The sequence below is a fragment of the Portunus trituberculatus genome, chromosome 24, assembly GCF_017591435.1.
Source record: "Portunus trituberculatus isolate SZX2019 chromosome 24, ASM1759143v1, whole genome shotgun sequence".
Lineage (NCBI taxonomy): Eukaryota > Metazoa > Arthropoda > Malacostraca > Decapoda > Portunidae > Portunus > Portunus trituberculatus.
The window spans coordinates 20,211,196-20,228,722 of record NC_059278.1 but is presented as its reverse complement, the minus strand read 5'-3'; the positions used below and the strand labels follow the sequence as shown (position 1 = coordinate 20,228,722).

General features: G+C 42.5%; 1 protein-coding gene and 1 long non-coding RNA gene across 3 annotated transcripts in view; one reads left to right on the top strand and one right to left on the bottom strand.

The window, feature by feature from the left end:
• LOC123508141 (dopamine receptor 2-like) overlaps positions 1-17,527 on the bottom strand; it is a 201,489-nt gene that overhangs the window by 18,992 nt on the left and 164,970 nt on the right. The gene's annotated exons all lie outside the window — the stretch shown is intronic.
• LOC123508142 overlaps positions 6,604-17,527 on the top strand; it is a 60,753-nt gene continuing 49,829 nt past the window's right edge. The window contains exon 1 of the long non-coding RNA XR_006675871.1: positions 6,604-7,002. This is a non-coding gene — a long non-coding RNA (uncharacterized LOC123508142). The remainder of the gene's footprint in view (positions 7,003-17,527) is intronic.

Genomic DNA, 17,527 nt, shown 5'->3' with positions numbered 1-17,527 from the left:
CTGGGAGAGGGCGTGGCAGGGTGTGTGGGTGAAGGTGAAGTGATAGTGATGTGACTTCCTTCATTTTCACCTTCGGGAGTTGGCGGAGCGACGTGACGTGACCTTGTGATAATCTTCGTCTGGCTTCAACTATTTCTTTTTTTTATCTTTTCTCTTCTTTAATCTCTCCTGGCGAAAGTTTGTCTCAGTGTTTTTTCCTCTCCTTTTATTTCTCTTCCTTCATTTCTTTCATACGTGTCTGTCTTTATTCTTCTCTTTTATCTGTCTCGCTTATTTTTTTGCTATTTTTCGTTTTTATTTATATTTTCTTGCGGGTCCCTTTCTTTCTCGTATCTATTTAATTTATATGTTTATTTGCATTATTTTCTACCTTGGAACGCATGGACACCTTTAAATTTCACCAAGTTCACTAAATATGGCCAGCGAGATAATATTCTCTGACTCATTAGTTTTGTTTGTTCTGTTTAATATGTGAGTTTTACCTTTGTACTTCTCTCTTTCCATATACATTATATTTCCCAGTGTCACATATACTTCCCTGCACACACACACACACACACACACACACACACACACACACACACACACACACACACACACACACACACACACACACACACACACACACACACGTTAAGTTTTCCATCCCCCATCTAGCATTCTTTTTTTTCTTTCACCATTTCCTCCTCCTCGTCTTCCTCCTCCTCCTCCTCCTCCTTCTCCTCCTCCTCCTCTTCTTCTTCTTGAATAATCATCATAGCTCTTTCTTTTTTTATACTTTCACCTCCCGACTGATGACAGATGAAGGGGACAAAGAGATCAGTGGGTAGAGGAGGAAGGGAGGATGAGAAGGAAGGGAGGGGTAGAAGGGAGAGGGGGCAGCGAGGGTGATATGGAAGAGTAAGAGGAAAGACGAGAAAAGGGAGGAAACCGTTTTCTTTGGTGACGAGTGTGACAACTTTCATGATGTCTTCTGGGAAAGTTCTTAGAGAGAGAGAGAGAGAGAGAGAGAGAGAGAGAGAGAGAGAGAGAGAGAGAGAGAGAGAGAGAGAGAGTGTGAAGAGTGAAGAAGAAAGGAAGAGAGGAAGGAATCACAGGGGAAGAGAGAGAGAAGAATGAAAAAGAAATGGATTATGAAGGGAAATTTCATAAAATATCTTCCATGGCAGTACGTCGATGGAATACACGAGAAAGGGTAACAAAAGAAAGGAAAGGAAGAATAAGAAAAAAAAAGAAAGAATTAGAGAAGACTGAGAAGGAGAGAGTAAATAAAACTTATGTTAGAATCATTCATAGTACGAGAAAAAGAAAATAATGATAATGAAGAGGAACATCGTTTAAAGAGGAAGGAGTGATCAAGTAGATGACCGAGATCGCTGAGATAGTACGATAGAAAATAAGAGTAGGGTAGGTCAGGAAAGGAGAATGTCACACTAAAGCACTTTCATTGTTGACTCAAAGGTCGTCTCCTGTTTGAATCAGCCAGGCTCCTGAACACTACCGTGCCTTCAGAACCAGACCTGGGGCTCGCTGGTGCTCGCTTCCTTTGCTCGTTGGGTGAAAATTAAAGAAAAAGAATGTGTAGCGAGCTTTTTCATTCACTACTGCGCGGTGGCTATTGTTCATACTCACTCGCTCCGAATAGTAGAGTCCAAGTGTGCTTTCTGAGTACCGAGGAAGTTCTTGAGAAAAACGCAGCAGGAAAATGTATAGAAATTGTTAGTGGACTGCGGGGAAATAGCGAAGCGGTCTCCTGGAAGTGAACGCGGAAGAGGAACAGGAAAAGGAGGAAGAAGGAGAAGGCAATGGAAAGTAATGTATGCGAGTTACGTCAGGATTCCCAGAACTAGGGAAAGATATCCTGAAGGCAACAGATCGAGGCTCGGAAGGTTGAAACGTTTCTCGGTTCAGCTCAAATCAGGAACATACATATACATCAGGGGCTCCTGAGAGAGAGAAAAAAAATGCATGTGAATTTAGGCGCATTAGCGTTAAAAAAGAGGAAAAGAATAATAAAAGCTTGTCAGATACTGGTAACATATTAGTAGACCTCAGATGAAATAAATTTACGTTAAAACCTTCAAAGGAAAAAAATATTATGACTTTAGGTGTTATAGAGATAAAATGAGAGAGAACAGGAAACAAAAGTCTATAAATGTACCAGCAACATACAGTTAAATTACATAGCCATATATACTGAAAAATTGTGAGGAAAAATGTATATATATGATTTTTTACATATTAGTGATTAGAAGAGAGAGAGAGAGAGAGAGAGAGAGAGAGAGAGAGAGAGAGAGAGAGAGAGAGCTTATCCTGTATCGGTAACTCTTAAGTAAGTATCGCGAGGTATGAGAATATACATGGTTTAAAAGTATTGGAGCCAAGGAAAGAAAAAGAAATCCAGCTTCAACTTTTCAGGACTATGATGCGTTTCCATATTCATTCTGCTTACTATTTGGTTAATTCATACAGCTTCATAAACTCATGTGAGGATTAAGATAGTGAAGACTCTGACTATAAATCTTCTGACCTATGCAGACTCTCCCTAATGTCTATAAAATGGTCTAATGGTATACAAATCACAAGGTAAAAATGTGTCCCAGTATTGAATGGATTAAACTAGTAACTAACCACCATGAAGTTGTAAAATAACAATAAATAACGGAATATTTAGGACGTCAAGACTCTTAGCACCGAGAAAATACGAGAACAGTTCAATTTATAAAGCGGGAACAACTATCACGGAATTCTATCAAGGGGAAAAGAAAGTATATTAGGATTTTAAGCGTTAAGCGATCACACAGAAAAGAAAAAAAAAGATGCTCCACTTAATTGATTGTGCATTCAGCAACTCAGCACTTTCCTTCCTTCCATATTCGATTTGTTCGCAGCTTGAGAGGACCGTCGTGGTGGTGGTGGTGGTGGTGCCCGTCTCCTCCTGCGCCACCCATTCCACTGCTGTGATCCCGCGGCGAGGCTCATTGGACGCTCTTTATCCGTGTCAGTGATTCAGACAGTGTTACGAAACCTCAGCTTTTTAAGGGTCTTCGTGCTGTGCCTTCCACTGCCACGCCACGCCACTCCACGCCATGCCACGCGAGTCTCGGCTCTAGTTACGTCTCTTGTGTCTTTTTATCTAGCTTATTTCTTTTCTTTTCTCTTTTACCTCTTGACCTAGACACTCGCTTTTACACACACATAACACGCACGCACACACACACACACACACACACACACACACACACACACACACACACACACACACACACACACACACACACACACACACACACACACACACACACACACACACACACACACACACACACACACACACACATCTCTCTCTCTCTCTCTCTGGTTTGTGTTATTCATTATATTAGCAAAAAAAGAAAAGATGAGTGTTTGAGGGAATTACAGTATACTAATTCAGAATATTTATTACACTTGCTATTTTTGTCCTTTATTGAGTCACCTGCAGAACTATGAAAGGTAACTCACGATGATCTCTATAACTTCTCAGGTGATGACTGTCTGCATGTTTATCGGCTTATAACATACAAGGGAACTGGCATCTAAGTACGTTTTCCTTTTTTTTTTTTTGTTGTTGTTATATGTTGCGCTTGGCTAGTTTTCCCCTCTTACATATAAAAAGACTTACAGGATTTCTTTTGCATTTCAGGTGAGACAAACACAAAACCATGGCAGAAACAAGTCCAAACCTCACTGGTGGTTCTCATTGCCCTTGTTCTTACCTGCACGCTGCCAGGTAAATGTGAATTGTTTGGGACGTGTAATAATTATAAATCTTTGGAATAAACTTGCCCACCCGTGTGTAGTGAAGGAAAAAATTGGTATTACTCGTCGTTTTCAGCGATGAAATGCAACGATAAATTTTGATAGCTCTTAATTTACTTGGTTTATGGGCGCGTGTAATGATGATAATAGTGATAATGATGATGATAATAATAGTGATGATAATAATAATAATAATAATAATAATAATAATAATAATAATAATAATAATAGTAATAATAATAATAATAATAATAATAATAATAATAATGTGGGTACCAATAGCGTTAGATAAGAGGAAAGTTTACGAAATTTTACTACTAATTAGAATTAATTCAGAAATCTGACATTTGTATGGGATTCTCTTCGGTATGTAAAGTATTAGTGTTATTAATTTCATTTTTGACCACCATAAAGTCACGCCCTCTTATATGTTAACTTGTATAAGATCTAATAGTGTTTTCTGATAATGTTGTCTTTCTCGAGGATCACAAACCCACTTTTTTCTAATATATTAACCGTTTTGTATACCTAGTATTCAATATTATTCTGCTTTGTGCTCGAGTACCACAAGATTATTCCCTCCTTAGTTATGAATTTATTTGTCTGGGATAAAGAAGTGCTATCAAGTTAATTCCTTACATAAATTCACCCTTTGATATATAAACTTCTTCCTCCAGTACATAGAGTCAGCAGAAAACTTGAGGATACCGTAAGAATATTCCCTCCTTACTTATGAACTCATTTGTTTGGGATGAAGATGTGTTATCAATTCAATTCCCAGCTATCATAAATTTACCCTTTGATATGTAAACTTCCTTCTCCAGTATACATAGAGTCTAGCAAAAAACCTGAAGGTACCATAAGACCCTCCTTACTTATGAACTCATTTGTGTGGGATAAAGAAAAGTTATCAGTTTAATTCCTATCATAAATTTATCCTCTGATGTATAAACTTCCTTCTCCAGTACATAGAATCCAGCAGAAAACTTGAAGGCAGAATGTGAAGCTTGGTAAAAAGAGCACGTGTCTCTGATGTCTAAATCAATTACCGGGCCCATGTCAAGCTGTCCTTCCCCGTCAGCGAGCACCGTGGCCCGCCTTGCCTTGGGGGACGGGAGGCGCAGGTAGTGGGGAGGCACATTGATAGGGAGGCAGGTAGACAGGTGGGTGAATTGGTAGGTAGATATACAGTGTTGAATAGATACATAGATGGGTGGCTGCTAGGTTAAATAGATACACAGATGGATGGATAGACAGGTTAAGAAGATACGTTAGTGAATAGATAGACAGAACATTAAATAGACACACGGATGGATACATAGTCGGTCAGTCAGTCAGTCAGTCAGTCAGTCAGTCAGTCAGTCAGTCAGTCAGTCAGTCAGTGAGTTTCCTACACCAAAATGAGATGAACAAAAGCAACAACCCCAACACGGCAAGTTAATCACACGATAACACACCTCACTATGAAGAACACACACACTATAAGTCTCCTCCTGCTCCTGCTCCTCCTGTTTCTCCTGCTCCTTCTCGTGACGTCTAATACCTTTCCTGGTGATACCATCTATTGGATCCCCTGCTAAGACTAAACACCGTCTCCTGTTACCGCCCCGCCCCGCTCCTCCCCTGCCAGGAAACCACCACGGTCGCTGCGGTGTAAACTCCCTCACTACACGAGTCTACCATTTGTCGTCACATAGGAGCCTCAGGTCGCTCATAATTCCCGAAGGTGTTCTGTGTAAACCGTGAACATTCCGACGACTGATGGATGAATGAGTGCCAGAGAGAGAGAGAGAGAGAGAGAGAGAGAGAGAGAGAGAGAGAGAGAGAGAGATGGGGGGGAGGGAGTGGGTGAGAGAAATGTGTCACAAGTTGTCAATATCTACTGTCATCGCCATGGTGAAGTTAACGTCTTCTCCGATTCCATGATTTGTCTTGTATTTTTTTGTCTTGACTCTTGGAGGAATTGCTTTCTTTTTGTTATTATCTCTGTTGCCATTGCTAGCAGTGGAGTTCCTAGTAGTTGGTTGCCAGTAGGTTCAGTTCAAGGGGAGGAGAAGCAGACTTATGTCGTCTCTTCAAGTGGAATTATCTTATATGAAACCTTGATAATGATAATGTGACGATCTCTCTCTCTCTCTCTCTCTCTCTCTCTCTCTCTCTCTCTCTCTCTCTCTCTCTCTCTCCAAAGTGTGGTGTGCAACACAGAACAGCCAGCAGTGTATAGCATATGGACACAGTGAGTACATGGCCACACATCACTCAGGCAATCAGGCGATAGGCCCACCTGCCCCAAACAAGGAAATGTGGATGTTCAAGCCGTTATTTAATTTATCCCTCTATACATCTCAATACACTGCACAGGAAGTCACGTGAGGCGAGGTGCTGTACATGTTTCAGGGTTTGATAGTTCAATTAATTATAAATCGAAATAGTCTATGCACATATGCTGTGCTTTGCTTTACTTTGGCCAAACATTAACAATGCAACAATGCTCATCCCACCCGGGGAGGCGGATTAGTCTCCCTCCACCCATCCCTGCTTCCTTCCTTCCTTCCTTCCTTCCCGCCTCACCACCTACTCGAGTTGAGGCACAGGGCATTATGTAATCATTATTATGTACAGTGTACGCTGTCACAGCCGTACAGAAAACAGTCAGCAAATGACAAATTAAATTTATGTCTGCGTCAGTGAAGAAAATCAACAGATAACACAACAATACAGCGGCTATTAAGGCTAATTTTAAACTTGCATGGTAACTGAGCAGCTCAACACTCGCCTCAAACTCAGTTTTCCTGGTGACTTAATCGTGGTGACTCGCGCCAATTAGTCCAGCAGTGACACGGTGTAAATCTCGTGTGTCTGTGTGTCACGGTGGAGATACCTTTCACACTCAGCAACAGTGAGCGTTTGGTTATGGTGCTGGTGTGGTGATGACATTTAAGACATGATATTATTCATTGCGTGACGTGATGAGAGTGATTGGATCTTAAGTACTCCAGACAGTGGTGTTGTCAAACTGGTGTGTTGTGTTGTGTGCTATAGCGGTGAAGACAGTGCGATGCCAAGCCCCGCGTGGCGCCACTGCAACACTACAGGTACACAAACAAAGCAACAAAACACAACTAAGGAAGAATATTTGTAAGTGTAGGAAAGTTTGGCAGTAGTGAAGGTTGAGGTTCCCCTGCCCAGGCTGTCATGAAGCGGGTGAGTTGCCATGTATGTGTAAAAAGTAGCACCTCATAACCATTGTACTGCAGTTGTCTGTACATTGTCTTTCTTCACGGACACTTCACTGAGATTTGTCATTTGTTAAGTGTTCAGTGTAAGGCTTTGACCGCGCACGTCGCACACAATGAGCAGTGATTAGTAGTACCGCGCGGCAACATGTAGCATCAGTAACCAGCAGGCACTCGGCAGAGGGGCGGGAAGGAAGGTGGGAGGCGGGAGACGGGAGGGAGGTGGGGGAGGCGGGGCTGATTGGAGGTAAGGCGGGGATACTGAACTGTAGGTCAATGTTAATTTCTTGCAGGAATCAAGCAAAACACAGCATAGTATGTGCATTGAATATATTCGACTAGGAATTAATTGAACTATCAAATCCCGAAGCATGTACTGTGCCTTGCCTCACGAGACATCCTGTAGCCTGCCAGTCCACCCCCTCCCCCAGTTTCCCCTCCACACACCTCCTCCACTCTACCACGGCCCTCCACCTGGCTACTTTCCTCCTCACTCTTCTGCAACTCTTTCTATCCTTCCTTCCCTCCCCCCCCTCTCTCTCTCTCTCTCCAGGTACCATGTTTTTAATTCCTCCCTTCATCTTGACCCTTCCACTTTCCTCCACTCACTCCTCCTCCTCTTTACTTTCCTTCACCCTTCCATCCACTCTTCCCTGCTGGTTGACTCCTATCTCTCCATCCCCTTCATTTCTCCCTCCCCTTCGTCTCTCCCTCTCTTCTTCATCTCTCCTTTCCTCCCTCCTGACGTAGTAAGTAAACGCTTACCTCATCCTCTTCCTTTAGCCCAGAGAGAGAGAGAGAGAGAGAGAGAGAGAGAGAGCCAGTGGTTATTTGAGTATCACGTCGGAGAGAAAAGAGTAAAAAAGAAGGAAAAAGATAACTCGTTAGAACCTGAACTGGATGGAGGAGGGAAGGATAATGAAGGAAGGAGGGAGAAAAGGAAGGAAGGAAGCAGGAGGAGTAGGAGAGAGGGAAGAAGTGACGAGTTTTGCTCCTTAATGAGACGCGATACGGTTAATTAAGTCGCTAGGAGAAGCTCACCTGTGAACACACCTGGACTAGCAAATTTACGGAGCTTTTATACACGAATTCAAAATATAGACTCGTTGTATGTGTAAGTATGTATATATGTATGTATGTATATGTGTATGTATGTATGTATGTGTATGTATGAGTGTGTATTTATTTATTTATGTATGTATGTATGTGTATGTATGTATGAATGTGGATTTATTGGAATGTATGTACGAATCTGTATTTATTTGTATGTATTTATGTATGTATGTTTGCTTTCTCATGCACCAACTCTTTTATATCATTCATTTTTTTGTTTTTTCTTTATTTTTTGTTCATTATGTCTATTTCTTTAACTTTTTTCTAGTATCTCTCTCTCTCTCTCTCTCTCTCTCTCTCTCTCTCTCTCTCTCTCTCTCTCTCTCTCTCTCTCTCTCTCTCTCTCTCTCTCTCTCTCTCTCTCTCTCTCTCTCTCTCTCTCTCTCTCTCTCTCTCTCTCTCTCTCTCTCTCTCTCTCTCTCTCTCTCTCTCTCTCTCTCTCTCTCTCTCTCTCTCTCTCTCTCTCTCTCTCTCTCTCTCCATCAACGTGTCCTATCTCCTCCGTCCTCAGAATCTTTCCCCGTAACTCACACTCCTCTTTACCTCCCTCCCTCCTTCCTTCCCTCCCTCCTTCCCTCTCCTCCTTCTCTCCCCTTCACAGGTCCTATAGTGGAGGGGTGAGAGGAGGAAGCAAGGGAGGGAGGGAGGAGAGGAACGAAAGGATAAGAGTGAGGCGCCTTTGAAATATTCCCAGGTCATATTTTAGGGTATAAGTGTTTTCTAGGTAAATAATTAGACCAATACAAACAGTATGGTGAAATTTAAGGTCGTTTCATGGTATCTTTTTCATTCCTTTTTTTTCTTGACACTCTTCCCTTCGTCACTAACCTTCCTGATGCACTTTATCTTGTTTTATAGCCGCAGCTGAATATCATAGCGGCTAGAAACTGGAAAAACTTAGCTTGTAGCGCCTTTCTTCCGTATAGACCCTTATAATGCAGTACTTCACACATTGTTTAACCACGTTCAGTACTGGGATGCATTTTTACCTTAAGTTTGGGTATGATTAAACGATTTTATTTACATTAAAAAGAGTCTATGGAGGTCAGAAGATTAATAGCCAGAGTCTTCACTATTTTAATTCCCACATAAGTTTCTGAAGCTGTATAAAATCGCCAGAATGAATATGAAAACGCGTCCTGGTACTGAGTAGGTTAAGAGTTGGCGGTACAGTTGATCATTATTGACACTCAGATACAATAAAACTGAATTATAACCTTTTTTCTATAGTAGAGAAATATTTAAGGCATCATATTATAAGAGAAGTGTATATAACTCAAATAAATAGATAAATAAATAAATCGAAATAAAAAGCGGTGATGTAAATATATGAATGATTATGATAGGTAGACACTTGATAGAGGGAATGCCGCGTGTATTGGCTAGATGGCTTTTTTTTCTTCCGTAAGCTTACAAGAGACTACTGGGACTGAACAGCCTTATTATTGTAGTTCATACACTATACTCTTGTGAGGCGAGTGAGTGTTGAGTGCGTTAGTGGTGGCGGAGCAGTGAGGTGGGTTGAGTGGCGTCTGTGTAGTTCATGACATCAGCACGAGTAGCAAGTCCCGTTTTCTGAATACTCCCCTAAAAAACACTATACTCTTGTGAGGCGAGTGAGTGTTGAGTGCGTTAGTGGTGGCGGAACAGTGAGGTGTGTTGAGTGGCGTCTGTGTAGTTCATGACATCAGCACGAGTAGCAAGTCCCGTTTTCTGAATACTCCCCTAAAAAACACTATACTCTTGTGAGGCGAGTGAGTGTTGAGTGCGTTAGTGGTGGCGGAACAGTGAGGTGTGTTGAGTGGCGTCTGTGTAGTTCATGACATCAGCACGAGTAGCAAGTCCCGTTTTCTGAATACTCGCCTAAAAATCTAAGCATAACTTGCTGAAAAATCTGAAGGGTCACTATTTGGCTGAAGTATTCGCAGCTCAGAATTACGACTCTATTTTGGATTAAAGGTGACCTCCGTGAATCTTGTATACTGGAGAAGAGAGAGAGAGAGAGAGAGAGAGAGAGAGAGAGAGAGAGAGAGAGAGAGAGAGAGAGAGAGAGAGGTGGGGGTACACATGTTATCATTTTGTCCTGGTCATTATGTCGCCCAAATTAATGTGTGGGCTTATCTGTAGGTGCACCTGGCGGGCTGAGGGCTGCTGGCTGCTGTCTGGCCGCCTGCTGTATTTCTTTATTTTTATCGTTTTCTTCTCTTCCTCCTCCTCGTGGACTTTTTCTTATTGCTGTGTTTGGGTGTTAGTTGGAGTTTTGATGGTGGTTGATAATGTTAGTTATTATTGTTCATGTTCTTTTTTTTTTGCTTCTTCCTTTACTTCTTTCCTTCTCCCTGTCTTCTCTTTCCTCCTTCTCGTTGTAGTTTTTTTTTTCTTGGTTATTGCTGTGTTTGGGTGTTGGTTGTGGCTTTGGTGGCCGTTGTTAATGCTAGTTATTATTGTTCATTTTCTTTCTTCTGCTTCTTTCTTTTTTTTTTTCTTCTCTTTCTTCTCTTCTCGTGGTGTTTTTTTTTTCCAGATTGTTGTTTTGGTGTTGGTTGTGGTTACGGTAGTTGTTGATGTTAGTTATTATTGTTTATATTGTTTTTTCTTCTGCTTCTTTTTCTTTTTCTTTCCTTCTCTTTCTTCTCTTCTCCTTGTGGCGTTTTTTCCTGGTTGATGTTGTTTTGGTGTTGCTTGTGGTTTCGGTGGTTGTTGGTTAGTTATTAGTGTTTATGTTCTTTCTTCTGCTTCTTTCTTTTTTTTTTCCTTCGCTTTCTTCCTCTTAAGAAAGCGAAGAAGAAAGGGAAGTAGTAGATGCCCCGATAAAATTAATGCACGTCACTAGTAAATAATATCAAGATGGATCACCTTTCATAACTTGACACCACCTACGTCACCACCGTCGCCGCCGCCGCCGTCACCCCTCTAGAGCCTCATCGGGCCGAACCTTGCCACCTCTCCCTCGCCGATATTATTACCGATATTATTACCATTTCTTCTTCCTTTTGGTTCTCCTCCTCCTTCCAGGAACGAGAGAGACCTTACCAGTGAGTGAGTTTGGGTGTGATTAGACGATTTCATTTGCATCAGGAAGGGTCTATGAAGGCCACACGATTAATGACCAGAGTCTTCGCTATTCCATTTCCCACATAAATTTCTGAATCTGTATAAAATCACCAAATAGTAAGCAGAATGAATATGAAAACGCGTGCTGATACTGAAGAGGTTAAGTCTCAATGAGCAATTACGTGTTTTTAACCTTCGATGTTGAGGTTTCTTGTCTTACGTTCCTTGTGTTACGTGCTTACGAATGTTCGATTTATTTTACATGAAAAGATGTTTTGTGCTTGTGGTTAATTTCAGTGAGAAGCTTCGAAGTTTCATTGCGTAGTCACCTTTAGAAACTTTTATTTTGAGACTCTTTTATGATGTTTAACCCCTTCAGTAGCATAGGACATTTTGATATTTGTTCTGTTTACTATTTGGTGACTTTATAGCAGCTTCAAAAACTTGCGTGGGGATTAGAATAGTGTCATTGTGTGGTCACTTTTTAGAGACTAATTTTGAGACCTTTTTATGGTGTTTAATCCCTTCAGTACTATAGCACATTTTCATATTCATTCTGCTTACAATTTAGTGATTTTGAACAGCTTCAGGAACTTAGGTGGGGATTAGAATAGTGAAGACTCTGTATCCATTAATCTTCTGACCTACATAGACCCTTCCTTATGTCAATAAAACCACCTCATCATACTCAAAACTCAAGGTAAAATTCGTCCCAGTACCGAAGGGATTGTTAATTTACTATAGGTATAATGTTTTAGATCATAATGCGTAAGATGTTTGTGGTTGACGTGCGTGTATACTGTTACCTGAAATTTAAGTCATTCCCACAGGCCAGGAGCAAGCTATGGCCACACGCTTGCTTGGAAACTGCTTGGCGAGAGTTTTGAGCACCGTGAAATATTGCCAAGAAGCAGCGCCGCCTTCGTCATCATCACCGTCATTGTCATTATCATCAACACCAGAAAAAACAACAACAGCAACTGCATAATTTCACTCCAGAACGCCTTGATTTATGAGCACATCGAGACCGTCATTTGTCTCGAGTCTCAAGTGCCTTTGTCACCTCGCCTCGCCAAGGAAATATGGAGAGCAGGAGGAGGAGGAAGAAGAAGAGGAGGAGGAGAAGGAGATGGGAATGGAGAAGAAGAAAGAGAAGGACGAGGAGAAGGACAAAGATGGGGCGAAGATGAAGATGGAGAAACGAATGAGAGAATGAGAAAATGAAGGAAGAGTGGGAAGGAAGAGGAGGAAGAGTAACAGCACAGCAGAAGAGGGAATGAAGAGGTGATTCAATTATTGATCTAATCAAACGAAGCCGAGGGTTTAATCGTGTGTGTCTGTGTGTGTGTGTGTGTGTGTGTGTGTGTGTGTGTGTGTGTGTGTGTGTGTGTGTGTGTGTGTGTGTGTGTGTGTGTGTGTGTGTGTGTGTGTGTGTGTGTGTGTGTGTATGTGTGTGTGTGCCTGTCTGTGTGTGTGTTTGAGGAAGAACGTGCTATGTGAAGCTATATTATGTCATATTGCTATATTATTAATTTAATATATCAAAAATTCCTCCTCCTCTTCCTCCTCCTCCTCCTCCTCCTCCTCCTCCTCCTCCTCCTCCTCCTCCTCCTCCTCCTGCTGCTGCAACGAGGCACTTCCCGCGCATGACGGTCGCCGCTGAGGTGAGTGAGTGAGTGAGTGAGTGAGTGTGAGGGTGAGACGCCAAGCAAACACTCCGCTGATTGCAAATATTGAGTTTATTTTTTATGTAAATCTGGCGGTGAGCTCTCGAGTGATGGCGCCGATAAGGGAGATAAGACACACTGACTATCTTTGATTGTGGTGGTGGCGGTGGTGGTGGTGGTGGTGGTGGTGATGGTGGTGATCCTATTAGCAATACTTTCCTATAGGACTTGATGTGACGTTCCATTACTAAGTTATTAAGTTTTACTCTTCACGCACTTTGTGTTTAAAGGAAAATTTGAGTCAAAAGTTGCTAATGAAAGGTGGGAAAAGCTGATCTAGTTATCCAAGGTTGTTCTTTCAATATTTTTCATGTTTTGTGTTTTTATTGTTTTACTGTTGTTGTTTTTCCGTAAATTTCAGCAAACGTCATGGTATTATTAACTTAGACATGTTTCCTTTCTTCCTACATCGTTATATTTTTTAGTGTTTATTAAATGCTTCGTGTGATTTCATCCCAATGTTTGTTTAATTAATTCAATCTTACTATATCAAGAAATTCTAAGCTCTTTCTCGAATACCTTCCACAATCTACATCAGTCTTTTTCCATCCAACACTTTTCATCGCTTCATTCATTCCTACGATAAAAGCTTATTGTACGAAAGAGTCTACCTAATTATATGTCTCTTTCATACACCTTTCTATTCTCAATCAATTCCAATATCTCTTTATCACCACTATTCACACATTTGATTCCGGGATTCTGTATTATAAAATTTGTCTAATTACATACCTCTATTCTCTTCATTGGTATCTCAGACTCTATCATCACCATTCATGTATTTAATTCAAGGTTGCTGCATCTGGTTATATGCCTTCTGTTCTTAGTCTAGTACGTGTTTCCTGCACCAGTTATCCATACTCCTTTTCTTAATACAGTTCACGTATTTAATTTTAGGTTACCGAGGCATAAAGATTCAGTGTGTGATATCGGAGCGCGCCAATCCGATATAAAGGGAGCCAAGGGAGTGAGGGGAGCCAATCATGCCTATTCCTCAGTTAATCAAGACAGTTAGCGATTGGAGGCCGGCAGGTTAATCAGAGGTGTCAGGTGGGCAGGCCGGCGCCACCCCTAGGCCAGCTGGAATGGTGACAGATGGCGCTGGAAGAGGGCCTGGAAGATTCTCTCTCTCTCTCTCTCTCTCTCTCTCTCTCTCTCTCTCTCTCTCTCTCTCTCTCTCTCTCTCTCTCTCTCTCTCTCTCTCTCTCTCTCTCTCTCTCTCTCTCTCTCTCTCTCTCTCTCTCTCTCTCTCTCTCTCTCTCTCTCTCTCTCTCTCTCTCTCTCTCTCTCACTTCTTTCTTTCTCCATCTTCTATATCCTCAATCTCTCTTTCTCTTCATCCCTCCGTTCCATCATCCCGCTTTCCTTCGTCCTCTTGTCCACTTCTTTTCTTCCTTCCTCTTACACTGTCTCTCTCTCTCCATTCACATCCCTCTCATCTCCTTTATCCTTCTTCCTCTTCTCCATTCTCCTTCCAGCTCTTTGTATTGACTCATTATCCTCGCAAGGGAAGGTAAAAGTGAAGGAGAAAATGTGCAGGAAAGAAGAGAAAGTGAAGAAAATGCCTGAGTGTTCTTTTAATGGTGTTTCAATGTAAGATTCCCCGCTCGTTACTGTGAATGTTTCGTTAACGTGGTCTTTTTTTGTTTTGTATGTTGTCGCTGCTAAGTTGGTTCTGTTGTATCCCCGTATGTTTAGTTCACGTATATACTGACGCTGTAGGGTCGACACAGGCATAACTAAGACTTGGGTAGGGAAAAAAAGTAAGGATTAAGTTTTTCTGGGAAGTTTGAAGAAGGGGGTGGGGGAGTCTAAACTGTGATATCCCTTACGTGGAATTTGTGCCCGTGGATGATGAGAGGTACAATGCATCAGTTAGCTCCTTCATTACTGGCAGGCATTTTTACCATGAGTTTTGGGTATGATTAGACGATTTTAGGAAAGGTCCATGGAGGTCACAAGATTAAAGGCCAGAGTCTTCACTATCTTCACTTTTCAAGCTGTATAAAAATCACCAAATAGTCAGTAAAATGAATATAAAAAACGTTATAGTAATGAAGAGGTTAATAATGAGTGCGAGACACCTCAGAAGGAAAAGGTGGTTGTATATTGATGTTTACACTTGTTTGTACTTGTATCCTTCAAATCAACAGCAGCTTTTATGATTCCACTGCATGACAAGGACAGTCCATCAGCCATCACGTAAATCATAGCTCACCAATACTCTCTGACTTCACTTATGCCCATCAAATCCTGTTGAGTCGCCTAACCATTTGTTTCAAGCTGGCAAAACGTACCACACCCTTCCATCTACTAACTCTTTATCCATCACCTATTAGTACACTACGTTGTGTTACTCTTTACCATTATTGTAGTACCTTCTAGTAACATGATGTGTTTACGTCAGAGCGAGTACTCGTGTATGCCTCACTTTAACCTCTGACTGTCACTTGCTACACCTTTCCCTCACTACCAAACACTTAAAGACATCTTCACTTGTTCTACACCCACAACCAATCTTTGGACTGGGAAGAAATTGCTAACTTTTTTTATGTAAGAGGGGAAACTGGCCAAGGACAACAAAAGAATATATAAAAATACCCACTTAATTGCCAGTTCCCTTAGAGATCAATAGAGTTAGCCAAAAGACAGGGACAAACGTGTTGAAACTTCCTTATAGACGCTTATAAAAACTTGACGCATTGCTCTTAGTGGCGCTAATTGTTTCGTGTCGCAGCGAAAGGGCTAATACGACTCGCTGATGACGATATTGTGTGTTCAAATTGCCTGAAAAACTGTGTGGCCTTTCTTTGCCTTGACCTTTGGGAGGAAAACTTAACAATACCTGGAAAGGGGCTTAATTAGGAAATTATGACAACAAAGTCTCAGCACAGAAGCGCCCAAGGAACCAGTGTGGAGGGAAAAAAGTACACAGCAAACTTGATTAAACTTAGAAAGACAAACATAATAACGCAAACTTGAGGAGCACCAGTGGAGGAAGAAACGAGAGAGAGAGAGAGAGAGAGAGAGAGAGAGAGAGAGAGAGAGAGAGAGAGAGAGAGAGAGAGAGAGAGAGAGAGAGAGAGAGAGAGAGAGAGAGAGAGAGAGAGAGATGGGGGGGCTCGTAACCTTTAGTTTAGTAGCTGGCCCCCCTCCACCGGCCCCCATGAACACCCTCTCCCCATATAGAGGCTGTCGATCATTATGGCTCTGGTCACATGCCTCTGTTGCCTTTATGATTTCGCTCCTTTGTTGGTCCTTGTTGTCTTTAGCTCAAGTAATTTGCCTTTGACACACACACACACACACACACACACACACACACACACACACACACACACACACACACCCGATAGCTCAGTGGTTGGAGCGCTGGCTTCACAAGCCAGAGGACCGGGGTTCGATTCCCCGGCCGGGTGGAGATATTTGGGTGTGTCTCCTTCCACGTGTAGGTGCTGTTCACCTAGCAGTGAGTAGGTACGGGATGTAAATCGAGGAGTTGTGACCTTGTTGTTCCGGTGTGTGGTGTGTGCCTGGTCTCAGGCCTATCCGAAGATCGGAAATAATGAGCTCTGAGCTCGTTCCGTAGGGTAACGTCTGGCTGTCTCGTCAGAGACTGCAGCAGATCAAACAGTGAAACACACACACACTCTCTCTCTCTCTCTCTCTCTCTCTCTCTCTCTCTCTCTCTGCATATTCCCCTTCTATCTCACTTCCTCTTCACCTCCATCTCTCCCTTCTCTCTCTCTCAAGTCTCATCTCCGTTTCATTCATTCCTCCATTCCTCCTCTCCTTTCCTCCCACTCCTCCTCTCCTCCTCTTCATTTGATCTATTTCTTCCTCTCACCATTCTTCTCTTTTTTCCTTTTCTCACCCTTCTCTCCTTGGACACCATTAACTAAGGACTTGCGAGGAGGAGGAGGAGGAGGAGGAGGAGGAGGAGGAGGAGGAGGAGGAGGAGGAGGAGGAGGAGGAGGAGGAGGAGGAGGAGGAGGAGGAGGAGGAGGACACGTATATTAATCACAGCTCGACCCACGCCCTCCTCCTCCTCTTCCTCTCTCCTCCTCCTCTTCCTCCTCCTCCTCCTCCTCCTCCTCCTCCACATGGTGCCTTTCCTTTCCCGACCGGCTTCGGCTGGTGGGATGGGTGGGTGAGGAGGAGTTTTCTGTTTTGCTGTCCTGTCTCTCACACTGTGTAGTTAGTATAGAATAGTTAACCAAGCAGCCTAGTAAGGACCCCTGGGTCTGTTGTTGCTTGGTCTTTCCTTTGTATTCCTTTGTATTCCTCCTCCTCCTCCTCCTCCTCCTCCTCCTCCTCCTCCTCCTCCTCCTTCTCAAACCACCTCCTTACCTCCATTCTCTATCTCTCCCTTCCTTTCCCTCCTCTTTCCTTACTCCTCCTCCTCCTCCTCCTCCTCCTCCTCCGTGCTATTAAGGACACAGTCACCATAACACCTTTTGAGGAGGAAACTGGACATAGAGAAATGAAAGGGAAGAGAGAGAGACAGAGAGAGAGAGAGAGAGAGAGAGAGAGAGAGAGAGAGAGAGAGAGAGAGAGAGAGAGAGAGAGAGAGAGAGAGAGAGAGAGAGAGAGAGAGAG